Below are 27,953 nucleotides of genomic sequence, written 5' to 3' on the forward strand. Positions count from 1 at the left end.
AGTGCCTGGCATTCCATGAACTATTCTTACTATTGTTACTCTCATCCTTATTACCATTTCTCCCCAATTCACATTTCCGTGAGCTGAAAATCACCATGTCATGACCCCGCTCTATCAGCAGATATCATGCAGACCTGGTTGCAATCGTAAAACACAATAGCATTCATCACATGGAATATGGAACTAGAACTTTGTTTTCCCCATGCTTGTCTCTCAACTCACCATTCATAATACATTCGTACATACATTCATACATACGTACAGTAAGCCAAAGAATTGCTGAGACAATAGTTAGATGGAAGAAAAAAAGGCAACCTGGCTTCAACCCAACTGTCATGAACCAATGGCAGATGGAGGGATGGCACAAGGACTTGTTCTGTGAGTCTCCATCCCTGTCTACTTATTTTCTGGCTTAGTTTGGGGGAAGGAAAAAGGAGCTGTCCGCATTTTACCTACTCTGAACATTTGATGGTAAATCATTGTTCACTAACTTCCAGAGGCAAATCAGGAGAGAGGGCAATAACAAGATTTAGGTTTTGGGGTTTTTTGTTGTTGTTTTTTTTTTTTAATAGTCAACCAGAGACATTTCATCCCTGAGACAACAGGCCCCGTGGAGGACAGGGGAGACAGTCAAGGACTGAAAGTTGCAGGATTCTATGTAAATCCGTATACTGAACAGCAAGATTCCCTTCCCTTACCCAGATCCCAGAATTTCCACAGCCAGGTTTAAAATCTTCACACTGGAGTTTGGAAGATCCTTCTTCGGAAAAACTCAGTAAACGTGCCCAGGGGTCGGAGCAGCTCGGCTTTTGCACTGAGCGGGGTGGGAAGTGGCTACTGAAACAAATTACCACAAACTTAGTGGCTTAAAAAAAGATAAGTTTGTGAGCAGGAGCCAAGATGGCGGAACAGCCTGGAAGGTTTTTTTGCGTCTCTCGTCATGAACTACAGCCAGACCAACACTAAACCATCCTGCTCACCGAGAAAACTGATCTGAGGATTCACACAACAATCTGCACAACCTGAACCACAGAACTCGGCGGGTACGCGGCGCAGAGAGGTAAACTGAGGGAGAGAGAAGCCGTGGAGGGCAGGGAGCCGATTTTGTGTGCGGAGAGAGGACGGAGATGGGGGGGGGGGGATAGAGGAAACGCACGCCCCCAAAAAGCAGCTGGAGAGAAAGTGGAAAAGTGGAAACAGCCGCAGGGACCGAACTAAAAAGGGAGAAAGGAGAAAGGAGAGGGTTTAACTTCCATTAAGACTGTAAACAGGGAGGGTAGAGTCTGAAACGCCGCAGCTCCATACCTGGCGGTGCTCTGGTGGGAAGGTCGAATCCCCAGGAGCAGAGTGGGGTCCGGGCGGTCCTCGGGCCACACGGGACAGGCGGCTCCCTTGCTGGGAGGACATCTGGCGGAGACTGTGGCCTCCCGGTCCCAGCAGACGCCAGAGAACAACCACATTCGCTGGTGCTGGAACAGGGTCGTTGTGGGTGAAGCCTGATGACAGACGTGCGTTGTGATTTTCCATAATCCCCGAAACGCTGCTGCTACACTATCTCGCGAACTTTTTCTGGGGCGGGCTGGCACCCGGCTGCAGTCTCGGGACATCGGCAGCAGCACAGTCCCACGAACATTCCTGGGGGCTGCGGGCACCCGGCCATTGCTCGGTGAGACCCTCCCCCAGAGGATCTGAGCGGGTCAAAGCCTCAGTCCCTCGGAAGTGAGGGGTCGGGAAACAGCCGCATCTGAGATAAGACTCAGGCGGGAGGTATCGCCTGGCAACCTGCTGGCTCGGTCACCGACAGTGTAAAAGCGGGGAGCGGACAGAAGCGGGAGACAAAGGACGGGTGCATCATTGCTGATCATGGAGAACACAGTTTGGATACCAGAGGCTGGGTGGCTGGGGGACGCCATTTTCACCACTCCCGCGCATGCGCATGGACACCTACAAGCGCCACAACAATCCCTCCCAGTAATCTAAGCAGCGCCACCTAGTGGAGAACCGAGCCATTACACTAACCCCTGCCCAGCTGGGCCAACCTCGCTCTTGAGGAACACAAATCTCTCAGCCTGCTTCGTTAACGGACTATGAAGTGCTTCATAGGTTGACTTCTAGGGGAAAATGATGTAATTTCAATCATATTTCAGTCTATTCACTGGTCCATCTATTCAATTTTCCTTTTTTTTTCTCTTCCATTTAATTTTTCTTGAACATGGAAAAAGAAAAATTTATTTTTCGTTTCAATTTTTATTAAAAATATCTTTCTTTATTTTTTTCTGCTATATTTTTAATTTCTTGTAAAATTTTCAAACACTACTTTACTTCCATCATTTCATTTTATTCTATTTCATTGTATTCATTTTTTCAAATTTTCAAACGTTTTCCTTTTTCTTTTTTTTCTTTTTCCCCTTTTTTCTCTAATCTATCAAGCCCCATTCAACGCCCAGACCAAAACACACCTAGGATCTAACATCATTTATTTGATTTTTGTATGTGTGCATCGTTTTTAGTTTTTTAATTTTAATTTTTTTTAATTTTAATTTTTTTTACCCCATTAATTCCTTTTCTTTCCTGCAAAATGACAAAATGAAGGAATTCACCCCAAAAGAAAGAGCAGGGAGAAACGACAGCCAGGGATTTAACCAACACAGATACAAGCAAGATCTCTGAACTAGAATTTAGAATCACAATAATAAGGGGTGCCTGGGTGGCTCAGTCGGTTGGGCGTCTGACTTCAGCTCAGGTCATGATCTCACAGCTCATGAGTTCTAGCCCTGCATTGGGCTCTGTGCTGATAGCTCAGAGCCTGGAGCCTGCTTTGGATTTGTCTCCCTCTCTCTCTGCCTCTAATCCACTTGGATTCTGCCTCTGTCTCTCTCAAAAATAAATAAACATTAAAAAAATTAGAATCACAATTATAAGAATACTATCTGGGGCTGAAAATAGTTTAGAATACCTTTCTGAAGACATAAAAGAAGGAAAAGCTAGTCAAGATGAAATAAAAAACGCTATAACTGAGCTGCAATCTCGAATGGATTGAGTGGCAAGGGTGGATGAGGCAGAACAGCAACTCAGCAATACAGAGGACAAACTTATGGAGAATATTGAAGCAGTAAAAAAGAGGGAGACTAAGGCAAAAGAGAATGATTTAAGAATTAGAGAAATCAATGACTCATTAAAAAGGAACAACATCAGAATCATAGGGGTCCCAGAAGATGAAGAGAGAAAAAAGGGGGTAGAAGGGTTATGTGAGCAAATCATAGCAGAAAACTTTCCTAACCTGGGGAAAGACACAGACATCAAAATCCAGGAAGCACGGAGGACTCCCATTAGATTCAACAAAAACTGACCATCAACAAGGCATATCAGAGTCAAATTCACAAAATAGTCAAGGAAAGAATCATGAAAGCAGCAAGGGAAAAGAAAGTCCTTCACCTACGAGGGAAGACAGATCAGGTTTGCAGCAGACCTACCCACAGAAACTTGGCAGGTCAGAAAGGAGTGGCAGGATATATCCAATGTGCTGAATCGGAAAAATATGCAGCCAAGAATTCTTTATCCAGCAAGGCTGTCATTCAAAATAGAAGGAGAGATTAAAAGCTTCCCAGACAAACAAAAATTAAAGGAGTTTGTTACCACTAAACCAGCCCTGCAAGAAATTTCAAGGAGGTCTCTCTGAGGGGAGAAAATATGAAGAAAAAAAGACCAAAAAGACTAAATGCAACAAAGACTAGAAAGGACCAAAGAACACCACCAGAAACTCCAACTCTACAAGAAACATAATGGCAATACATTCATATCTGTCACTACTCACTCTAAATGTCAATGGACTAAATACTCCAATCAATAGACATAGGGTAACAGAATGGATAAGAAAACAAGATCCATCTATATGCTGTTTACAAGAGACCCACTTTAGACCTAAAGACACCTCCAGATTGAAAGTAAGGGTTTGGAGAACCATCTATCACGCTAACAGTCAACAAAAGAAACCCGGAGTAGCCATACTTGTATCAGACAATCTAGACTTTAAAATAAACTGTAACAAGAGATGAAGAAGGGCATTTATCATAATTAAGGGATCTATCCACCAAGAAGACCTAACAAATCGTAAACATTTATGCTCTAAATGTGAGAGCACCCAAATATATAAATCAATTAATCATAAACATAAAAAAACTCATTGATAATAATACCATAATAGAAGACTTTAACACCCCACTTAAAGCAATGGACAGATCATCTAATCAGAAAATCAACAAGGAAACAATGGCTTTGAGTGACACACTGGACCAGATGGACTTAGATATATTCAGAACATTTCATCCTAAAGCAGCAGAATACACATTCTTCTCCAGTGCACATGGAACATTCCCCAGAATAGATCACATACTGGGACACAAATTAGCCCTCAACAAGTACAAAAACATCAAGATCATACTGTGCATATTTTCAGACCACAAAGCTATGAAACTCGAAATCAACCACAAGAAAAAAATTGGAAAGGTAACAAATATTTGGAGACTAAAGAACATCCTACTAAAGAATGAATGGGCTAACCAAGAAGTTAAAGAGGAAATTTAAAAGTACATGGAAAACAAAGAAAATGATAACACCATAGCCCCAAACCTCTGGGACACAGGAAAGGCAGTCATAAGAGGGAAGTATACAGCAATCCAAGCCTTCCTAAAGAAGAAACAAAGGTCTCAGATACACAACTTAACCTTACACCTTAAAGAGCTGGAAAAAGAACAGCAAATAAAAAAACCAAAACCAGCAGTAGACAGGAAATAATAAAGATTAGAGCAGAAATCAATGCTATTGAAACCAACAAAGCAGTAGAACAGATCGATGAACCAGAAGGTGGTTTTGAGAGAATTAACAAAATTGATAAAACACTAGCCAGTTTGATCAAAAAGAAAAAGGAAAGGACCCAAATAAATAAAATCAAGAATGAAAAAGGAGAGACCACAACCAACACAGCAGAAATGCAAACAATAATAAGGGAACATTATGAGCAATTATATGCCAATAAAATGGGCAATCTGGAAGAAATGGACAAATTCCTAGAAACATAAACTACCAAAACAGACTCATAACCAGTAAAGAAATTGAATTAGTAATCAAAAATCTCCCAAAAAACAAGAGTCCAGGGCCACATTGGTTTCCAGGGGAATTCTACCAAACATTTAAGGAAGAGTTAACACCTATTCTCCTGAAGCTGTTCCAAAAAATAGAAATGGGAGGAAAACTTCCAAACTCTTCCTATGAAGCCAGCATTACCTTGATTCCAAAATCAGACAAAGACTCTACTAAAAAGGAGGACTATAGACCGATTTCCCCGATGAACATGGATGCAAAAATCCTCAGCAAGATATTAGCCAGCCAGATCCAACAATACATTAAAAAAATTATTCACCACGTCTAAGTGGGATTTATACCTGGGAGGCAGGGCTGGTTCAATATTCGCAAAATAATCAATGTGATTCATCACATCAATAACAGAAAGGACAAGAACTACATGATCCTCTCAATAGATGCAGAGAAAGCATTTGACAAAACACAGCATCCTTTCTTGATAAAAACCCTCAAGAAAGTAGGGATAGAAGGATCATAACTCGAGATCATAAAAGCCATACATAAAAGACACAACACTAATATCATCCTCAATGGGGAAATACTAAGAGCTTTCCCCCCAAGGTCAGGAACAAGACAGGGATGTCCACTCTTGCCACTGTTATTCAACATAGTATTGGAAGTCTTTGCCTCTGCAATCAGACAACACAAAGAAATAAAAGGCATCCAAGTCAGCCAGGAGGAGGTCAAACTTTCATTCTTTGCAGATGACATGATACTCTATATGGAAACCCAAAAGATTCCACCAAAAAACTGCTAGAACTGATCCATGAATTCAGCAAAGTTGCAGGATATAAAATCAATGCACAGAAATCGGTTGCATTCCTATACACCAACAATGAGGCACCAGAAAGAGAAACCAATGAATCAATCCCATTCATAATTGCACCAAAACCCATAAAATACCTAGGAATAAATCTAACCAAAGAGGTGAAAAATCTATACAATGAAAACTATAGAAAGCTTATGAAAGAAATCGAAGAATACACCAAAAAATGGAAAAGTATCCCATGTTCCTGGATAGGAAGAACAAATATTGTTAAAATGTCAATACTACCCAAGCAATCTACATATTCAATGTAATCTCTATCAAAATAACACCAGCATTCTTCACAGAGCTAGGACAAACCATCCTAAAATTTAGTATGGAACCAGAAAAGACCCCAATAGTGAAAGCAATCTTGAAAAAGAAAACCAAAGCAAGAAGCATCACAATCCCAGACTTCAGGCTCTATTACAAAGCTGTAATCCTCAAGACAGTATGGTACTGGCACAAGAACAGACACTCAGATCAATGGAACAGAATAGAGAACCCAGAAATGGGCCCACAAATGTATGGCCAACTAATCTTTACAATGCAGGAAAGATTATCCAATGGAATAAAGACAGTCTCTTCAGCAAGTGGTGCTGGGAAAACTGGACAGCGACATGCAGAAGAATGAACCTGGACCACTTTCTTCCACCATACACAAAAATAAACTCAAAATGGATGAAAGACCTAAATGTAAGACAGGAAGTGATCAAAATTCTTGAGGAGAAAGTAGGCAAAACCCTCTTTGACCTTGGCCGCAGCAACTTCTTACTCAACACGTCTCTGGAGGCAAGGGAAACAAAAGCAAAAATGAACTGCTGGGACCTCATCAAGATAAAAGCTTCTGTACAGCAAAGGAAACAGTTAGCAAAACTAAAAGGCAACCGATGGAATGGGAGAAGATATTCGCAAACAACATATCAGATAAAGGGTTAGTATCCAAAATCCAAAAAGAACTTAACTCAACACCCAAAAAACAAATAATCCAGTGAAGGAATGGGCAAAAGACATGAATAGACACTTCTCCAAAGAAGACATCCAGATGGCCAACTGACACATGAAAAAATGCTCATCAACATCACTCATCCTCAGGGAAATACAAATCAAAACCACAATGAGATACCACCTCACACCTGTCAGAATGGCTAACATGAACAACTCAGGCAACAACAGATGTTGGCGAGGATGTGGAGAAAGAGGATCTCTTTTGAATTGTTGGTGGCAATGCAAGCTGGGGCAGCCACTCTGGAAAACAGTATGGAGGTTCCTCAAAAAACTAAGAATAGAACCACCCTATAACCCAGCAATTGCACTACTAGGCATTTACCCACAGGATACAGGTGTACTGTTTTGAAGGGACACATGCACCCCCATTTTATAGCAGCACTACCAACAATAGCCAAAGTATGGAAAGAGCCCAAATGTCCATCGATGGATGAATGGATAAAGAAGTGGTACGTATATACAGTAGAGTATTGCTTAGCAATCACAAAGAATGAAATCTTGCCATTTGCAACCATGTGGATGGAACTAGAGGGTATTATGCTAACTGAAATTAGCCAGTCAGAGAAAGACATCATATGATGTCACTCATATGAGGACTTTAAGATACAAAGCAGATGAACATAAGGGAAGGGAAGCAAAAATAATATGAAAACAGGGAAGGGGACAAAAACATAAGAGACTCTTAAATATGGAGAACAAACAGAGGGTTCCTGGAGGGGTTGTGGAGGGGAGGAATGGGCTAAATGGGTGAGGGGCATTAAGGAATCTACTCCTGAAATCATTGTTGCACTATAATGCTAACTAACTTGGATGTAAATTTAAAAAATTAAAAACATTAAAAATAATAAAAACAAAAACAAACAAACCAAAAACAAAACAAAACAAAACAAAACAAAAAAACAACCATGCCCGGGTGTCAGCAAACCTCATTCACAAACATAGAGCTTCCGATCAGGGATGAATTTCTAAAACATGATTGGACAGCAAAAGATCACGTGGTATTTGAGGAAAGCTCCTAACATGAAAAAGAGAGACCCAAACAAATAGCTGAAGGAATTTAAAGACTGCAGAAACGGTGTCAAAATCAGAAGAAAATTCCCCCCAAAAGTACAGAGAGAAGATATTGTATCCATGAAACAAGAGTAATCACAGAACAAGGAAGAAGTCTTGGAAATTAAAGAAAGAAAGAAAGAAAGAAAGAAAGAAAGAAAGAAAGAAAGAAAGAAAGAAAGAAAGAAAGCTAAAATTTAAAAAAAAAATGTTTTTCAAGTGAGACTCCAAGATAGTTTAGCAAAAAACAAATGAGAGAAAACAATACCAAGATTGGAGTACTGATCCAGAAGGTCTGTATCAGATAAGATTAGGTTTGGCTGCATATAACAGAAAACGTAAAATGCTAGTGTCTTAAATGTGCAAAGGTTTATTCTATCTTAAATGGAGCTAGGCATAGTAAGGTCAATATGGCAGCTCCAAAGAGACCCCCCATCTTTTTCTGTTTAAGTTTATGTATTTATTTTGAGAGAGAGAGAGAGCATGAGCAAGGGAGGGGCAGTGAGAGAAGGTGAGTGAGAAAATCCCAAGCAGGCCCTATGCTGTCGGTGCAGAGCCCCACGCGGGGCTCAATTTCACAACCATGTGCGAAAACCAAGAGTCGGACGCTTAACTGACTGAGCCACCCAGGCTCCCCAAGACCCCATCTTTTTACTCTGCCTCTCTCAGCATATGGCTCCCACCTTCAAATTCACATCATGATCCAAGGCAGCTGTACTCCAGCATCAGGAAGGCGGAAGCCAGGAGGGACAGAGGGCACTCCTCCCAGCTAAATCAGCTCCAAAAGCGGTGTTCCAATAAATCCCACACCAGCACATTCACTGACATCTCATTGGCCAGAACTTAGCAACTTGTTCTCATCCAGCTACATAGGAATCTAGGAAATGTGTTCTTTTATCTAGGCACTTTACCACAACCAACCAGTAAGTGTTTTCCTACCAAGGAAGAAGGAGAGGATGCAAATGTTTAGAGAGTCTTTATTACAGGGTCCGGTTTCTGGACCCTGTAATATAGTGTCCAAGGAAATGGAGAGAAACAGAGAAATGGATAGGCGGAGATTACTCAGAGTTAGTACAAAGACATCACGTCTTTATGTTGATGGACTGCCAATTACCAAGCATAATGAATGGGAAAGGACCCCACGAAGGCCCATCCTAAGATTTCAGATTCCCGGACATAAAGAGAAGATCTAAGGTAAGTTCACAAACAAGTGATCGGGGCTAAGAAAAAAAGTGGGCTTGTCAACCGCACCCCTGGGACCTGTAAGACAGTGGAGAGGTGCCACTGAAATTTTGAGGAACATAATCTTCATCCTAGAGTTCCCTACTTGCCACAACTAACAATCAAGTGTGTAAAGTCTCAACCATGAAAGAAACCAAGAAAGAAGAAAATGTGGGTTCCAAGCAACAGGAGATCCAGCATGAGAGGAAGGGTAGGAGAACTCCCTGGACGGCCGCTGGTTACCGGGCCTGAGGAGCAAACAGCCCAGTTTGGAGGAGAAGAATGAATGGATGGATTATCTGAAATTTGTACTGAGAACCCATGGCGGGGGGAGGGGGGCGGTGTAAGAAAATTTAGCAATAGACACAAAGAAAACTAAACAAATGGAAAATGAAGTCATTATAAAAGCTAAATCCTTATCCACCATAATGGAAGTTAGGTGGTAATGTCTAACTGAACTATAGCATTTCATGCGCATTACTAAAGTACGGACAGAGGGGAAAAAAAGAAAAAATCTGTAGGGGCTGGAAGTGGTTGTTTCTACAGAAGAGGGAAATTGGAGTAAAGAAATTCTTCTTCATAAACCTTTCAGCATCACTTTTAAACTTATGTATATTATCACTGTGATTTTAAAAATCAGGTTTTGAAATATGAAAACAAATAACCGTGTTGTTGTCCTTTTCCTAAATTATCCAAATGTAGTGGCGTCCTTCATTGGAATTATTAAGAAGAAAAATATTAACTGAATAATTTACTAGATGAATATGAATTAATTTTGTCTTTATTAAGAACTTGATACCTCTATCAAGTGATCCTATGGATTCTAGAAATCAAAGTTTCTATATTCAAACTCAATCTCAGCACCTACAAAAAAATGCCCTTTTATTCAAGAAGGTCAACACCAGACACACAAATACACACAAACACGGCATTTCTGTCCATGTTTCACTGATTCAATTTGAAGGCTTTAGAACAAAAGATCCACAGGGATGGCTTACCAAGTACTAAACTATTAAATTCCTGGGTCCTTGGAACACCCATCTAACTGTTGATTAAAAAAAAAAAAAAAATCCAGGGGCACCTGGGTGGCTCAGTTGATTAAGCATCTGACTTGATTTCGGCTCAGGTCATGATCTCAGGGTTTGTGGGTTTGAGTCCCGCATCAGGCTCTGCACTGACAGCACTCTCCCTCCCACTCTCTCTCTCTCTCTCTGAAAATAAATAAATAAACCTTAAAAGAAAAAGCCAAGAAGCGTTAATGAGATAAATTGTGGAAGGAAAGAATCTGTCAAACTGAACCAGGAAAGGAGACAGCTAACATAACATCGCTGCAAAGATAAGTATTATTTGAAAACTCGTTGTGCAAATTTGTCATTGAGAACTCCAACTACTTCACAGCCGGTTCCTGGGCTGATGAAGACAAAGGAATGTATATGCGCCGTGTTAATTTTACATGTGCCCAAGTACCCGGACGCTTGTTCTCTCTCTCGGAAAGACGAACTGATTGAAGGGTCCCAGGAAGCTTTTTTCACCTTGCAGATAACAACTAGAAGACTTATTGGGCCTCTAAAGTGCGTATGATGAGATGGGCAAAATAAAAGCCTCCCTCCTTGAGTGAGTTCCTGCTGAGCCCAAGCAAGAGAAAGAGCAGGGAGGGTTTGATTCTGCCGTACCCGAGCTCTGTGCCTTTTCTCTCTTGCAATTTCTTGTAATTTTCTGTCTTGTAATTTCACTCCTAGTGACATGTCTTCTTATTTTCCAGATAGGGACTTTTCATATATTAGCTGCCGCTAGTCCTCAATCTCACTCCAAACAAACACTGCATTTTGAAACCCAGTTGCCCTCAAGAGGAACGTCACTCCTGGGTAGACCCATCAAACGAGGAGTGAACCACAACCAAGCTTTAGATGCCTGGGCACCTGCACTCTGACCACTGGACTATGTATGTAATGACGAGGAAATTCGCTCACGAGGTAATGTTAAGTGAAAAAAGCAGAACATTTGTGTGTCCACATGTTATATTATACAGATGGGTGTGTGTGTGTGTGTGTGTGTGTGTGTGTGTGTGTGTATGTTTCAGAGAGATACACTAAAATATTACCTGTGTTTATCTGTGCTATAGAATGATTATGGGTTATTTGCAAATTTTCTTCTTTGTGATTTTCTGTGTTTTCTAAATTTTCTCTATTGGAAGCCAAGAACACATATTACTTTATCATTAAAAACAAAATAGGGGCGCCTGGGTGGCTCAGTCAGTTAAGTGTCCGACTTCGGCTCAGGTCATGATAATCACAGTTCCTGAGTTCGAGCCCCGTATCAGGCTCTGGGCTGACAGCTCAGAGCCTGGAGCCTGCTTTGGATTCTGTGTCTCCCTCTCTCTCTGCCCCTTGCCCGCTTGCACTCTGTCTCTCTCTCTCAAAAATAAACATGAAAAAAACTAAAAAAATAAGTAAATAAAAGAAACATTGAATAGAACTCTTTTTTTCTATTTAAATCTTTTTTAACGTTTACTCATTTTCTGAGAGACACACAGAGTACAAGCGGGGAAGGGGCAGAGAGAGAGGGAGACACAGAATCTGTAGCAGGCTCCAGGTTCTGAGCTGTCAGCACAGAGCCTGACACGGGGCTCGAACCCCTGAACCCTGAGATCATGACCTGAACTGAAGTCGGATGCTTAACCGACTGAACCACCCAGGCGCCCCTCTTTTTTTCTTTTTAAAGCCAAAAGAACTTCTAGCATATTTTCCACCTGCTTGCATCTTCTATGTTATAATACAAATTCTGGATGTGTGGAGATATACTAGGAGTTACACCCTGAAATTCCTACACATTTTTTTCTGGGCTGGACCACATGGTCTTTGGTATCATAATCTGGCTTCCCTGCTGAGGTTCCATTCTTCAGCAGACTTTTCTAGTGCGGTGCCTTCCCCCACCTTCACCACGTGCTTCCTGACTATTTGTTTGAATAGCCAAGAAGGATAAATATTTAAAGCTGATCAAGACGCACTTTGATTTATGAGCATCTCTTTTCGGGTGTTTTCAGGATCCAGTCCTTTATTCTTGCTAAGGAGCAGAGAGTTGATAGGCAATGCCATTAGACTAGTGTGCTATTCCTTTTTTTCCCCACATGACGCAGTATCTTCCTTCAACCTTACATTATCTCAGGTCAATAAATCCCAACACTGGGGAAAAAATAGGAATACCAGTCTTTTTTAATGACAGGGAAGCTCAGCTACTCTGATATTTGAACTTGTCACCTTCTAAATGTGGAAAGAGGGGGACTAAGGTTTCTTTTTTTGAGAATTGACTGACTGTGTCACCTGGTTGCCTGACCTCTCAGTCAGAGAGGCTGTCACTCTCCTTTGTTGCCATTAAGTGGCAGTTTAACACCACGTCACCTGCCATCATCTGGATATGCAGAATTCCAGGGCTTTTGAGAACAGTTGCTTCTTGATCGTCCTTGAGAACAAACAGGGTGTCTCCGTTTCGGCAATAGGAATGCAACCAGCCCAAAATGAAAGGAAAATTTAAAGCATGTCTATTTAATCTTGGGCTGCCTTTTTTTTTTTTTTAACGTTTGAAACGTATCGCTATTATTCAGAAGTTTGCACAATTTTAAACAAAAGAAACAAAGCTACAGGGTTGAGCTCTGACTCCGGAATTGCTCCAAAACTGTCTTTCTTATTCTATCATTCTGGTCTGCCCTGCTCCATGATTTCACACCTTGAGGGTTTAGCCAGAATTCTCTCTCACCAAGACAGAAATAAAGCATCCATTTCAGCTGACTTGTCACCCCTAAGCTGTTATCTTTCTGGTGCAGAATATGCCCTGGACAGATGACAAAAAGAGGGCTAGATATTTTTTTTGGTAACTAATTCGTCAGTTCAACATCTAGTGAGTAGTGACTTATTATACGACACCTAATGTGCCAGCTGCTGGTGGTACTGAGACAGTGACACCATTCCTTGCCCTTTAAAGATGAAAACAAATAAACCAACAGCCGTGACACCGCGATCTAAGTGCTGCTGTGCAGACGGAGAAAGAAGGTGTTAGATATTCAGAAGAGGGGGGGCCCTGGTCCACGTTGAGGGTTCAGAAAGCTCTCCTAAAGTAAGTGGGCATTGATGTTGAAAGGTGAAGAGGAATGCTTTCTCCAGGTAGCAAAGAGGGAAAAGGGATTCTGACACAAGGAAACGGCTCTGGTGAAGGCAGGGTCGGGAGCATGTGGTGAATCCAAGGGTCCCAAGTCCCCTGGGATAGCGGTAGCCCAGTGTAATATGGACAAGGGAGATGAGGAGGGGAAGATGATGCCGTGGGGGGGTGGCAAATCTTGGAGGCTTTATAGGTAAGACTAAGTTATTTAGCCCTTTTCTGGAGATCAAAGAAGAACAATTGAAAGATTTGAAGCAGGAGAATTAAATGATTAAAATTTCCCTTTAGGAAAATCACTATGGATACAGAGTACAGAACAGTTGGAAGGAACAGGAAGAACACTGGAGCCAGAAACACCAGTTTGGAGATGATGGCAGGAGACCAGGCCTGCACTAAAGAAGGCACCTGGGAGGCAGAATGGACAGGGTTTTGTGATGGGTCAGATGGTGGTGGTGGAAGCGAGGGGAGAAGGTTAGGATGAACCGGGTTTGGGGCTTGAGAGAATCAGTGAGTGATCATGCCATCAACAGAAACCAGTCCTCCAGAAGGAGGATAAATTCTGCTTTAAAGGGCTTCACGATAGCTTTTACCAGGATGGAGGTTGCATTGGCACAACTACGCTGCGATGGTGGTGAGTCATTCCTGTAGTCGTGCATTCAATGAATGTGCTCTGCACCGGGCGCGACGCTGGCCAGTGAGACGAGGGTCCTACAGCCCAGGATCCACTGCTGTCCACGTGCCACTCCTTCACCGGCCCCGAGACTCTCCCGAGCCCATTACCTTCTGAGCTTCCATGTCATCATCTCAAACGTGGTGACCAAACCCTCAGCTGGTTCACCTGACTGTTGTGATAACACTGGGGAAAGCCCTTGGTAAACTGTACTCGCTAGAAGCTGACAATTTCGCCTTGTAGATGGTTGGACCATGTTGGCCACGGGAGAGCCGAGAGAAACCAGGTGAAGAAAACTAATCTTCCCAGCAATGTGACAGACCTGGATGGAAGCGAGGAGGGAGCTCAGAAAACCCATGACCCCCTTCCTACCCTACACTGACTGTCTCCTTCCCCCACAGTGTACAGGGAGGTAACCTTGGAAAGAGGGACGTACTCTGAAACGGCGATGGGGGAGTTCGTAAAACTGAGAACAGTTATCAGTGAAGTCACTCGTTTTAAATAACAATTCCTTTTAGTTGGTGTTTCCAGTGAGTACAGATTAAAATATGATTCCGTAAACCAGGTGAAGTTCCTTATAGTCCTGTGGTGCTTGGTAGTAAAACACGGTGCTTTCAATTGTGTGAATTTCACAGAGTTCGCCCCTTGGTGTTCTGATAAGGACTCTGAGGCGTGGCAGGAATTATTACACTCATTTTGTAGATGGAAGGATTTATATTTGGGGGATCCGACAAAGCTATAAAGTAGTGAACATCACACAGCTAGTTGATGAAACCTTGAATCCACACATCCGTGGTCTCGGGGATGAAGGATTTTTTTGGTATTATTTTTTATATTTACTTAGAAGGGTCAATAGTTTTGAAAACTGTGTGAAAGCTTGGTCGGCAAATCCCTTCCCAGTTTCCCAAAGAACAAGTCTAAGAGGGTATTTTGGAGAGTTCCTGGCTCTATTTTCTGCTCCCTCTCTTTCCTGAATCTTGAAACCCATTTCTCTACTGGTTCTCTTAACCTACAACACATTAGAGTCTCCCTGATTCTCTCTCCTCTTCTAGGTATGATGTCATCTCTCTCCTCTTCTTGGTCAAGATTTCTGGGGGAAACGTAGCTGGTCTACACTCCCCCCAGCTTTCCTGTATTTCAACCCACAAAGATTGGGCTTCTGCTTGGCCTATGGCACTGAACTTGTAGTTACCTGGGTAACTGATGACCTCCCATTGTCACACGTTTTGGCCCTTTAATGTGGCCACCAGGCGGCATGACACTGTTGACCATGTCTTCTCTCTCCCTGGTTTCTGTGCCCCCTCTCTCCACGCTCCTCCCTTGCTCTCTCCCTTCTCCCCCCACCTCCTTTGTGGGCTGGCTCCTCTTTCTCCGACGGTTCAGTAAAGCCCTGTATTCTCTATACACCTTGATGATCTTCCTCTCTCCTTGCTCCGGACATGAGAAAGGTAGATCTCAACCTTTTTGTGTTTGCGGCACATCCTGGAACAGTAGAATTTGTGGAGGCAGCGTGATGGAATTTGACCGCACCCCCAGAGAGTGAACTATATCCCCTTGTTGCCCTTTGGCACAGTGTGGCTGTTTAATGGCATCGTTAAAGCTGTAATAAATACTGCAACAGAAGGTTACATAAGATTATGAACGCTTATTACAGGAGAAGTTAAGGTAGTCAAGATCCAGGTTAAGTGATGACTGATCCAGGTTAAGTTCCATGGAGATCTGAAAAATGAAGAGGTGTTCATTTGGGTGATGTTCGCTACAAAAGGGAATAGCATGTGCAAAGGGCCGGTAACCAGAAAGAATGTTACCTGCTCAAGGATCTGAAAGCAGGCCCACAAGGCTGGAGTGAAGAGACTGGGATAGAGGCCTGAACAAGTAGTAGTAGAGACTGTGAGGGCCTCCGACAATGCCCGGGATCTTAGCTGTTATCATCAGAGCAAAGGGACAGATAATGGGGGTGAATAATATCAGCTTTGGGTTTCAAGATGATCTCTCTGGCCACACTGTGAAGAAAGGCTTGGAAGAAGAGACACAGCATGTTTCAGAGTGACCAGTGGGGGGGGCTGCTGTGGACACGCTGGAGAGAGGGGCCGGGCCCCAGGATCAGGTGTGGCACTGGTGCCTGTGGGTAAGACCAGACAGATCCAAGAGAAGAAATCCACCTCGGGGAAGAGTGATGAGGGAAAGGTAGCTGAGGAAGTTGCTGGGTGGTCCAACTGGACGGTTGGGCAGATGAGCGGCACCCAGAACGGGGTAGGTTTGGGAGGAAGACTGTGAGTATGGTTTCAGACTTGTGGAGTTCGAGGCTCCCGGACTGCCAAGCTCTGTCAGACAGAAATGGCCTCCCTTCCCCAATTTCTGACAGGGAAAATCCCAGTTCATCCGTGGAAGCCCAGCCCAGGTATTACTGTCCCCCTCCTTTCCCACACCCGACAGAGTTCATCATTTCTTCTCTTATATTACCTCACCGTCCAAGGCAAACTCCTCTCTTGCACGGAAGTGTAAAACTCCATTTGCAAGCTCGTGTCCTCTACTAAGCTGTTTGCTCCCTGGAGGCAGGGCTGTGAACTGATCTTTGCACTCCCAGAGCCAGTACATTATCACCATCTCACGGCTGCTCACAAACACGTGAAGAATTGATGTGGATGCATGTAGAACACGCTTAAGATCTCTATAGCACCCGTCTCCTGACAAGCTCAGGAGGTCACAGCAGACGTAAACACATGTTTCCAAGTCGAAGGGGCGAAAGGTGAGCTATTACAGGCGTTTGTGAGCATTTGGAAGAGAAGAGACGTTGCCCTTCACTGGGTCACTGTATCAGCTGGGGTTACATTTGGCTGCAAGGAACAGAAAACCCAGCCTCGGCTTAAATAAACAGGGACTATTTTTCTCACAGAGCAAGAAGTTCGAAGGCGGGCTATTGCTGGAATTGCTTCGAATGCCCAGCAGTGCCAGGCTGACTTTGTTTCCCGCTCTGTAATCCACATTGGCCTTGTGGCCTCATGCTCCTTGTCTCTCGGTTGTCATCTGGTTGCAGTGGCCCCAGGTCTCTTGTTTGCGTGCAGGCATAAAGAACATGGGAGAGGGAATGACAGAGCCAGCAGCCTATCTGTTTGAGTGGCTCCCGCTAGGGCCGCTCCACACAAGACCGGACGGGAACTCTCTGGGCTCATGGAAATGTCTTCTCTGCTAATTTATCTTCTCTTCCTTTTTGTATTATAATTCTAGTCATCACGCGTCTGTTTAATGAGAACAAGCATTAGGGACTCAGAGGAGAAGCGTCTGGTTATGTTTCAGATTTTTTTTTTTTAAGTAGCGTTCACCTGTGCACAATTGTTTATGAATTTTAGGTTTCAGATTTCATGCCCGGGATCATTTATTATGGTTCTCAAGGAGGAAAGGCGGGAGAAACACGGGCCAAACAGGCAGGAAGCAAGTACCTCATTGGCTTGCACTGACTACCCTTATGCCCTTATACACCTGAATCTAACAGAAACCCATGTTCTTGACAACCCAGGAGTGAAAGACAGCCAAAGTGAATTATTTGTCCTCGCTATGAACATGAGTAATTAAGAAACCAGCTAAGGGCTGCGTGGGAACACACTTTGACAGCAGCTCCTACAGAATCTGAACCCAAAGACAGGTTGCAAACCAGGTGTGAGATCCTTCCTGCTGCCATTAACTGCTGCTTCCCGTGTTACCATGCACTTCATATACGCCTGGGCACACCGCTGAGCGCAGGTGTCTCCTCCACCCCAGATCAGAGGTGCCGTTAGTGTTAGAGACCCTGCCTCCCTCCCCGGCACAGCTTCAGGGCCCTGCAGATGGCCCAGCTCATAGCCGGTGTTCAAATACCGCAGGGCTGAGTGAAGGGTCCATGAGTATCCTCTTAGCTCCTCCACTCGTAGGAAGGCCAGAACACAGGAGATAGGGAATCCTCACAAAGGATCACTGTACCTGAAGGCGTACATCCAGCTTCACACACACACTTTCTGTGGGTTCCAAGAGGCCTCAACATGAAGCGTCACTGGGATTTGCTGGCCACACCAAGTTCTTGGGGCTCAAACTTATTTCGGTTTTCAAACACAGTCGGCCTTCGCTTCCCTTGCTGCACCAGGGACCATCTACCTCCCCCGGCCACTCTTCCACCTGGCTAATTCATGCTCATCTTTGTTAGCTCATGTGTCCTAGACCTCGCCTCCCGGAGAAGCTTTCCCTGACCCCCCCCCCCTCAAGTCTGGATCAGGTGCCCCCTCTACGACCACACATGCTCTTGGTTCTGGATCGTAGCTGCCCATTACTTTCTTTGTGGACCGTGAACTCCTAGGGGGCAAAAGGCCATTTTGTTCTCCCTTTTGTCACCACAGCTTATGCCGCCTCCCGGAGCATAAGAAGGGTTCCAACTATCTTGCGGTACACTGAGGAAGCAGTGGCGTGTTCCCAGAGTGGCGGTGCCTTAGGCCCCCTCTCTCGGCAGCTCTGACTCCGGACGCGGACCGGCAGTGGCGCACCAGTGTCGCTGGGACCCGCCCCCGGGCTCCGGAGCCGCCCCGCCCGCCCGGCCGCGTCCCCGCGAGCTGGGCGGAGGCGGCTGGGGCAGGAGCCCGCGGAGCAGGTGGGGCGACGGCCCCGCCTCCGCGTCCCGGCAGCACCAGAGCCGGCGGCGGCGAGGGAGCCGGGCGCACCGAGCGCAGCACCGAACGCAGCGTGGTCGCGGGGGCGGCGCCTGGAGCACGGCCTCTGCTGGACTGAGCCCCGAGCCAGGAGGCGGCGGCGGCGGCGGCGGCGGCGGCGACGTCGGCCGGGGCTCGACTCCTGTCCGGCCCCCGGCACGGCTAGCGGCAGGTGGCGGTCCGCGCGCGTGTGCAGGTCCGTGCCTGGAGGGAGAGGGGGGACGCGCTGTCGCCGCGGCCGCTCGGGCCGGTCCCGGCGCGGAGTGGCCCGCGGCGCGGACAGGGGTGCAGCGCGCTCGCCGGTGTCCGGGGATCCCCGCCCCCCACTCTGCCCGTCGCGCCGCGCCTCTGGGCCGGGCCGTAAAGGGACCGCGGAGGGAACGAGGTCACCGCGGGGTTGCCTGGTGACTTCCCCCCACCCCCCGACCCGACTGTCCGGTGAGCGGCCCCTGGCGCCCAGGCCGCCTGGCCTGGTCCTCGCCCAGCTCTCCCTTGCTCTCTTCCCCGCTTCCCCCCCAGAACAAAAGGCTGGGGTCTCGCTGAGGAGGGGGCAGTCGCAGGAAGAGCTGGCGCGGAGTAAAGAGCTAGGACATTGCAGGGCTGGAGGTGGCTTTGGGGGTACAGAAGCAGCCCCCAACGAGAAAGCCAGTCTGGAGATGTGAAATGACTTGTCCAGGGTCACACAGCTGGTGCTTAGTGACCCGGCTGGGGCCAGACAAGCGAGTCTCGGGACTCCCCTCCCAGCGCTCATCTCCAGGCTCCTGAGGTCGGTAGTCTGTGCTCTGGCGATTTAGATCTGGCCACACATGGGCTTTGGAGTCATTTGAAGGAGTCAGAGAAGGTGGTAGAGCCTGTCTCCCCCCCCCCCCCCCCCCTCAGAGAGGCGCGAGAGGAGCAGGGCTGCAGGAGAGGGCACTTGGGAAGGGGGTGTGAGGAACGAGCCCTGCCCCCGTGGGCAGGCGGGCACAGGCTCGCAGGAACAGTGCCTTCCGAGCGCCGCGTGCCAGCCGCGTGGGTGTGCCTGTGGCAGGAGCCCGAGCCGCGTGGGGACTGAGTGCACGCTGCTCCCTGGAAAGAAGTTCTGCTGGGAGAGGCCCGGGGGAGCTGTTCCCGGCTGGCCCGGGCTGCCCAGATAGCATCCCTGACATTCAGGATGTTGTTGTGTTTTGTGAAGGCAGTATTCGGAGGCAAAGTTACTCTGTAGCAGGAAGTTGGACTGTCACTTTGCCTCCCCGAGAGAGCCTGGGGTCATTGGCTGCAAAATGAGGGCCTTGTTCTGCATGGACTGAGCGATTGAGAAAGTTCATTCCCCATCCCTTATTTCCAAAATCTTTTATCTCTCCAGGAGAAGGATTGGAAGTCTATTTCTTATGGTCAGCCACAGGATATCACTGGGACCCCGGCCTTCCCTGGGTTGGGTTGTTTGGGTTTGTTTGTGGTTTTTTTGGTAACTTCAGGCAAAGCTAATCATGGCAGTGCAGGAGCATCGCCCGTATTAGGAGCAGGGTTGCCTTTGGGCCTTGAAATGACCTGGACAGCACATGAAGGGGGCTTCTGGGGTGTTGGAAATGCTCTCTACCTTGCCTTAGTACTGATTCCACGGTGTAGACATACAGATGTTTATAAAGTCATTCCCTTGAGATTTGTGCGCTTGGCTTGTGTATGGGTTACCTTGATGAAAAAAAAAAAAGTAAATGAAAATTTAATGCTAAAAAATCCACTCACTGTGGTAGCACACAGATTAGTGCAGTTTTCCAGCCAGTGCATTTTAGAGACACATTTCAAAACCACAAAAACCGAATCAGAAAAGAAAAAAAAAAAAAAGGACAGGGGAACCAATAAAAGTGTAGAAAAAACGGGGAATGAATTATACGCCGCAGAGACCTTCACCACATCACCCCGTATGAGTCAGTTCTTTAAGGGGGGGAGAGATTGTTATTCTGCCAATCTTACAGATGAGCAAATAAAGTCACACACATTTAAAACGCCTTAAATGCCTTACTCGGGGGAGCCAGGGTTAAGACCCTGGGTACACAGACTTCAAATTCTGTACGTATGATGAGAAACAGGCAACTTTTGGCCACCTGAAGCAGGAAAAAGAGACTGGAAGCCTGGCTTCCTGCCCTGCCCCCTTTTTGTTCCTTTCCAGGAGTCTCTGTTGTTTTCATATAATTGTGCGTGTGAGATTGTGTCACAGGCTGAAGTTAGCCAGCAGCAGAAGGGATGGAAGAAGTGTGTGTGTCTAAGAACATACAGTTTTAGAAACAGGAGAAAGCCAGCTGGCCTAGCCTGCCAACGCTCTTTTAGGGGATGTATTGTTCAGAAACCATAAAGAACAGGTTGTGATTTTGCAGTTACTCAAACACACACACACGCACACACACACACACACACACACACACACACACTAAATAATATAATCTAGAAAAGTTACGAGAAACCAAAATGTAGTGAACTCTAGAGAACACACAGAGTTTTCACCAGGGAGGAACCGTCAACTTTCCCACATCCTAGAATTTATAAAGATATGTTTGTTACCGCTTGAGTAAAAACAAAAACAGAAAAACCACACACTCTACAAGAATAACTCGGCAGATGAAGAAGAGTTGTTTTCTAGCCAACGTGTTATAAATAGACGTCAAATTTGGTGCAGAAATATTTGAAACCTGAAGGTACAGGAACATCATGTCCAGAGAGAAAACTTATCCTCACGTGTGGTCTTCTAGTGATTTAATATTTCTACCTATTGAAGAAGTAGAAACATGTTTGTTTTACCAGCCAGTTTCATACTGAAGAGTTGGGAGGTTGGTCTTATTCTTGGAAGTACAAAGTTTTGGGTTAGAGCACATGGGTTATGTGGAGCGACCAAAGAGGTATCTCTAGGTGAATCTGCTTAGCCGAGTGCCATCAAGCATGATTATGCATCACAAAGTTATCTTTAGGAGACTTTTGCCTTGTCACAGTAGTGTTCCTGCCATCTGGCTGCTGGAATATTTAGAAAGGAATCGTAATGTTTGACTGACTTTGCTGATAGTATGACAAAACAAACTTTGAGAGGGAACTATTAAATATGAGTTAGGATCGGTGAGAGAATGATTGGTGACTTCTCATGTAGTCACTGTGACAGAACTGAAGAGACGTACCGTTCCCTGCTGATGTCCAGCAGGTACAGCACGTATGTTTTCTTACCAGCTTCAGCCAATAACACACTTGAAACTCCCCTTTTGCAATTCTTAAAAATTTTTTAATGTTTTTCTTTATTTTTGAAGGAGAGAGAAAGAGCGAGGGAGAGACAGAGCATGAGCGGGGGAGGAGCAGAGAGGGAGGGAGACACAGAATTCGAAGCAGGCTCCAGGCTCTAAGCTGTCAGTACAGAGCCCAATGCAGTGTTCGAACTCACGAACTGTGGGATCATGACCTGAGCCGAAGTCGGACGCCCAACCGACTGAGCCACCCAGGCGCCCCACCCCCCCTTTTGCAATTCTAGTTGGGTCTTTCCTTAGACCTGTTCAAGTGGGAACCTGACCCAGTGTGCAGCAAGGGAATCGTGTAGTTAACTGCTGTGGTTAAGTGCCAATGAGATAAAGTGAAGCAGAGCAAACATGGGAAAAATGCCAGGCGGACGATATGTGGAGCAGGTACTGTGTGGAAGATTTTCAAGTGCACCTGGAAGGGACGTTCATCATGTATGGGTGATGTATTCCAATGAGACACTGAATCTGAGATGGTGACATCCAGGAAAGAGTGCTTACGGAATGTAAGCTCCTAGGGAGTAGCTGCGAGGAAGCGGCAGCCAGCCTCAGTTCTTGAGCTTATGAGGACATGTGTCCATAAGAGTGTGTGTGTGTGTGTGTGTGTGTGTGTGTGTGTGTGTGTGTGTGTGAGACAAAGCAGGATTCCTGGGGTGCTGTCCACTGTGCCTTGGGAGCTAAAAGCTAACAGGTGCTCCACACTTACTCTGTGCCAGGCTAGGCTAAGACCTTTCTATGTATGAAATCATCACAATAGCCTTATAAAGGAGCTGGTTCTTCTTACTTTCATTATCCGTTGTGACAGAGAGACCAAGGGCTAATCTGCTCTTAGAATAATCATGTCACGCCCTGCTCTCAGCAGTCTGCTATCAGCCCGTTCATAACCCCAAGACACCCTCTACCTCCCTGACTCTCCCTTTTTGCAACTGAGCTCCTGAAGGGCAGGTACTTGTCTGCTTCGTCTCTGTTCCCAGCACCTGCACCATCATGGCGTATGATGAGTACTGCATGAACAAGAAAGTGAATGGATGAAAACCCTTATGTTCTAAGATCATAAGCCAATTATTTTTGGATCATCTGTCCTTTTGACTTTTACTGTCTCATTCCCCTCAGTTGATATGGATCGTCAGGCATGACTTTATGGACAAGATGTATAATAGATATCTCCTGTAAAGCTGTAGGATGGTAGGGGTCCCTGGGTGGCTCAGTCGGTTAAGTGTCCGACTTTGGCTCAGGTCCTGATCTCGCAGTTCACGGGTTCGAGCCCCAAGTTGGGCTCTGTGCTGACAGCTCAGAGCCTGGAGCTTGCTTCAGATTCTATGTCTCTCTCTCTCTCTCTGTGTCTCTCTCTCTGACCCTCTCCTGCTCATGCTTTGTCTCTCTTTCTCTCAAAAATAAGTAAAAGTTATTTTTTAAAAAGCTGAAGGATGGGAAACTCAGCCTACAAAATCAGAAGGCCTCTGCTTCTTTTAGAAATTCAATATTATTATTTCTTTTTTGTAGAAATTATATAATTCAGAATACCTGGGTCTGAATTTTGTGTTCATCACTTATCTGTTATATGATCTTGGACAAATAACTTTGCTATGCCTCGGTTTCCTCATCTGTCAAATGGGCCTGATAATAGTAGTTATTTCATATTTAGAGTACATAAGATAGGTTCAGTGCTTAGAATGGTACCTCATTCATAGCAGTGGTCAATAAATTAGCTATTGTTATTATCATTTGATGCTTTTATTTTATTTATTTTTTATTTTTTTTAACGTTTATTTATTTTTGAGACAGAGAGAGACAGAGCATGAACGGGGGAGGGTCAGAGAGAGGGAGACACAGAATCCGAAACAGGCTCCAGGCTCTGAGCTGTCAGCACAGAGCCCGACGTGGGGCTCGAACTCACGGATCGCGAGATCATGACCTGAGCCGAAGTCGGCCGCTTAACCGACTGCGCCACCCAGGCGCCCCTCATCTGATGCTTTTAAAAGTTGTCTGCCTTGGGGTGCCTGGGTGGCGCAGTCGGTTAAGCGTCCGACTTCAGCCAGGTCACGATCTCGCGGTCTGTGGGTTCGAGCCTCGCGTCGGGCTCTGGGCTGATGGCTCGGAGCCTGGAGCCTGTTTCCGATTCTGTGTCTCCCTCTCTCTCTGCCCGTCCCCCGTTCATGCTCTCTCTCTGTCCCAAAAATAAATAAACGTTGAAAAAAAATTTTTTTAATAAAAGTTGTCTGCCTTAAATATTCCCCATTCCATACACATTTGAGGAGTTTACAAAAATAGATAATAAACAGAAAATTAATAGAGAATGAAACCAGGGTAAAGAAAACACAGATTGGAAAGCAAGATAAAATCAGAGGTAACTTAGAGAATAAGCCTGTTTCGTAAGATGCAGGTAGTTTCTAGAGATGAGTCTACTGTGAAGTCTAGTATGGTTTCTGGAGAGAAGGTTACAAATTTGCCAGAGCTTCCCAGCGGCCAGAACACAGAGGAAAGGAAACACAAATAGTTACTTGATCCACAGTGACCATGAGATAAAAACAGATCTTCCTGGACAGCTTTTCCTGGTCCCGAAACCTGGGATAACTTTCTCCTGGTGGGTCTTCAAAGCAGTCGATGCTGCCGTAGGGACTTAAGTGTTCAACATAGTCCCTACTGTGAACACAATGGAAGTTTTGTGGTAGAAGGGCAATAATAAGTGTTTCCTAGAATGTCATTGACTATAGTTCTGGAGACCTAATCCCGGAGCATAGCCCAGTAAAAGCTCTTCTGTGAAGGACCAGCAAACTGTGGTTTGGGGACATGCTATTTTCTTAGCTATGTTTACTGAGGGCCTAGGAGAGTAGAAAGAGTCTTTCTTCCAAAGATTGTCATTCTTGGGAGAGTCAGGTGAACAACCCCATCTTTAAGAACATTCATTTTGACTAAAGCCATTTAAATATGCCAGATCAGTTGACTTCATCCAGAAGGGTGTTTCATGCACATATGCTCATTAATAGAGTATGTATTCCTGAATTTGCTTAATGCGGATAGTCCCATAATCTCTGTTTAGCTGCACATTTTATCACAGTGTTTGGAAAAAGAAAAATCCAGTGCTTTGTACTACCTCTTCAACCCCTTAATGCTATTAGGGCTTCTGGGTAGTAAGAATAAATACTTTGGTTTTTTTAGTAATCGAAATAATGGTCATGTCTTTTTAGTCTTACTATATGTTATATGCTAATATAATCTAATATGCCTAACAGTAAAAATATATATATATTAGTCCAAATATGACTTGTATCCATTAGGATTGCATTCAGTCGCCAAGCCGACCAAACAAAACAAAAACAACACACGCATAAGAATCTGACTTAAACAGATATGTTTATTTGTCTTGTGGAAATAGACTCCCAGGAAAGGCAGTCCAGAGCTGATGGAAGAGCTTGGACAATGCTTTCAGAGAGTCTGTCTCTTTCCATCTTCCTGATTCACCCTCCTTAGCCTATAGGACCTCATCTTACATCTGGCTGCTTCATGGTCACAAGATGGCTGCTGTGTCTCTGGGCTTACGTCTGTAGTACAGTCAGGAAGAAGAGGAAGGCGTAAATATCCGAAGAGTGAGAGCCCTTCTGGTGCGAAGGTGTTACCTCTTTATTCAGAAAGTGATGCCCTCCCCAGCTGCTCCCACCTACATCTCGTTGACCAGGATGATGTCACAAGGTTGCTCAACATATAGGGAAGTCTGAGAAATCAAATATTTTTAGCTGAGTAAATTGCAACTCCTACCCCCGCCCCCCACACACAAATTAGGGGTTTCGCTATGAGGAAGAAGAGGGAATGGTTATTGAGTAGACAGCAGTACAGCCACCTGACTTGCTGCCTTTATTAGCCATGCCCTTGACTTAATTAGAAATTACAGAAGACAACTCAGTACTTTAAAGTGTTATGCGTTTCCAGATCTTCATACAATTAGCACGCAAGAATGAAGCATACCCAACTGCCTTATGTAAAGATTCCTGAATCGCTCTCACCCGTCCTGATTCTTTTCTAAGTTTTGGATCTAAATTTCCATGTGCTGAAAGCACTTCATATGCTTCAAAGTAAACCCACTCCTCCCTGCCCATCTACCCCTGGTGCCCCCATCCACACACTTTCTCCCATCTTCCTTATTTAACCCTAGATTGTCTTGGCAAGGAGTACTGGGGTTATCCCGGGCTGATTCTTCTCCCCCATCCGAACATGCAAGCTAATATCCTCCTTGCCTGGATCCCATGATGCTAATTCAGATAATGTCCATCCTCGCTCGTATGGATCCCCAAATTTCTCCACCTGTTCGCTGCTTCTCCCTATAATTCCTCTTCCTCACGTGGCCCCAGGGTGCTGTCTTTGAAACACAAAGTATTTTAACATCTTTCCTGTCTTTAAAAGCCTACAAAATGAAGTTCAAATTCCTTGACAACCTGGCTCTGTGAGCGCTATGCTGGCTGTGACTGGTTTCCACACACGCCATACGTGTGCGCGTGGCAAAGCTTTGCTCATACCCTTTTCACTCCCTTCCACCATGCAAGGCCTGCTTCAGGGTTTTCTTATGCTTTTTACTTGTCGTTACCCATGGGAGCAGTTAATTCAAAGCACTTTATATTTCTATTAATATTTTTTTTACCCTGGGGGCGCCTGGGTGGCTCAGTCGGTTGAGCGGCCGACTTCGGCTCGGGTCATGATCTCGCGGTCCGTGAGTTCGAGCCCCGCGTCGGGCTCTGGGCTGACCGCTCAGAGTCTGGAGCCTGTTTCAGATTCTGTGTCTCCCTCTCTCTCTGACCCTCCCCCGTTCATCCTCTGTCTCAAGGATAAATAAATGTTAAAAAAAATTTTTTTTAATATTTTTTTACCCTGGATTCTGTTTTCCCTGGTATTAATCATGCTGCACCAGTTTTTTCAATAACAGCCTTATTGGATTGTAATTCACATACCATAAAATTCACGCTTCTCAGATGTGCAATTCAGTGGTTTTTGGAGTATTCAGAGTCACACAACCATCACTGTCATCTAATCTCAGAACATCTTCATCACCCCAAAAAGAGACCTATTAGCAGTCACTCCTCATATTCCATCTCCTCAGCCCTGACAACACCCATCTACTTTTTACTTCTATGGATTTACCTATTCTGGATATTTCAAACAAGCGGGACCGTACGGTCTGTGGCCTTTTGCGACTGGCTTCTTTCACTCCGTGTAATGATTTCTGGGCTCATCCAAGCCAACGCGTGGATCAGTCTTTCATTCATTTTTATTGCCAAATAAGATTTCATCCCCTGGCCATTTTGTTTATCCACTCGTGGGGCGATGGACATTCGCGTTGTTTCTACATTTTGGTTCCGATGAACCACATCACTAGAAATATTCACGTATAGGTCTTTGTGTGGGCGTAAGTGTTCATTTCTCTTGGGTAGATAGCCTGGGAGTAGAGTTGGTGGGTCTTATGATAACTGTTGGACATCACAAGAAACTTTCAAACTTTTCTGTGCCATTTTACATTCCCCGCCCCAGCAACGCACAGTTAGCTCTGCCTACGGTAGGAGGAAGTCTCTGCAGAGAACCTGGCACCCGAGCATGTTTTAGAGAATCAGTAGTCATTTTCCAGGTGGCAGAGGCTGTCATATGCAGCCTGACTAGCATGGGCAAAGACATAGAGGTATAAAGAAAAGGTACGTAAGAAAACGTCCCGGGTGTGGTGTGGGTAAAGTATAGGGTGCGTAGAAAAGACTGGAGGATGAGATCTAGAACTTGCCTCCGTATTAAGGAGCTGTGCAAGGTGGTGTGTTAAATCGGGGAGTGATGCCCTGTGGTCTGAGAGGCGTGGCCTCTAGTCACTTGGCTGTCACTGAACTGTGCTTGCGGCCACGGGAAGGGATCTGCCTGGCGAGAGATGAGGTGGCTCCTGGAAGCAGACTGTTTGACGTTCTAGCAGAGCTTCAGGCAGGACGTGAGACTAGAGGTGCTGGAATCTGCTGGGC

At 45.2% G+C, this 27,953-nt stretch overlaps 1 protein-coding gene and 1 long non-coding RNA gene across 4 annotated transcripts in view; both read left to right on the forward strand.

The window, feature by feature from the left end:
* Positions 1-442: 442 nt before the first annotated feature.
* On the forward strand, positions 443-14,615 carry LOC123383921. Its single transcript, XR_006594328.1, has 3 exons — positions 443-1,060; positions 10,986-11,196; positions 13,664-14,615. It is a non-coding gene; the product is annotated as an uncharacterized LOC123383921 (long non-coding RNA).
* Positions 14,616-18,776: 4,161 nt separating this feature from the next.
* WIPF3 (WAS/WASL interacting protein family member 3) overlaps positions 18,777-27,953 on the forward strand; it is an 82,815-nt gene continuing 73,638 nt past the window's right edge. For 2 of the 3 annotated variants that reach the window (XM_045052550.1, XM_045052552.1), the window contains exon 1: positions 18,777-18,914. The gene's annotated coding sequence lies outside the window, so the exon portion shown is untranslated. Of the gene's footprint in view, positions 18,915-19,026; positions 19,157-27,953 lie in introns of those variants that run through there. The other variant, XM_045052551.1, reaches the window with a different exon arrangement.

The sequence above is a fragment of the Felis catus genome, chromosome A2, assembly GCF_018350175.1.
Source record: "Felis catus isolate Fca126 chromosome A2, F.catus_Fca126_mat1.0, whole genome shotgun sequence".
Taxonomy (NCBI): Eukaryota; Metazoa; Chordata; class Mammalia; order Carnivora; family Felidae; genus Felis; species Felis catus.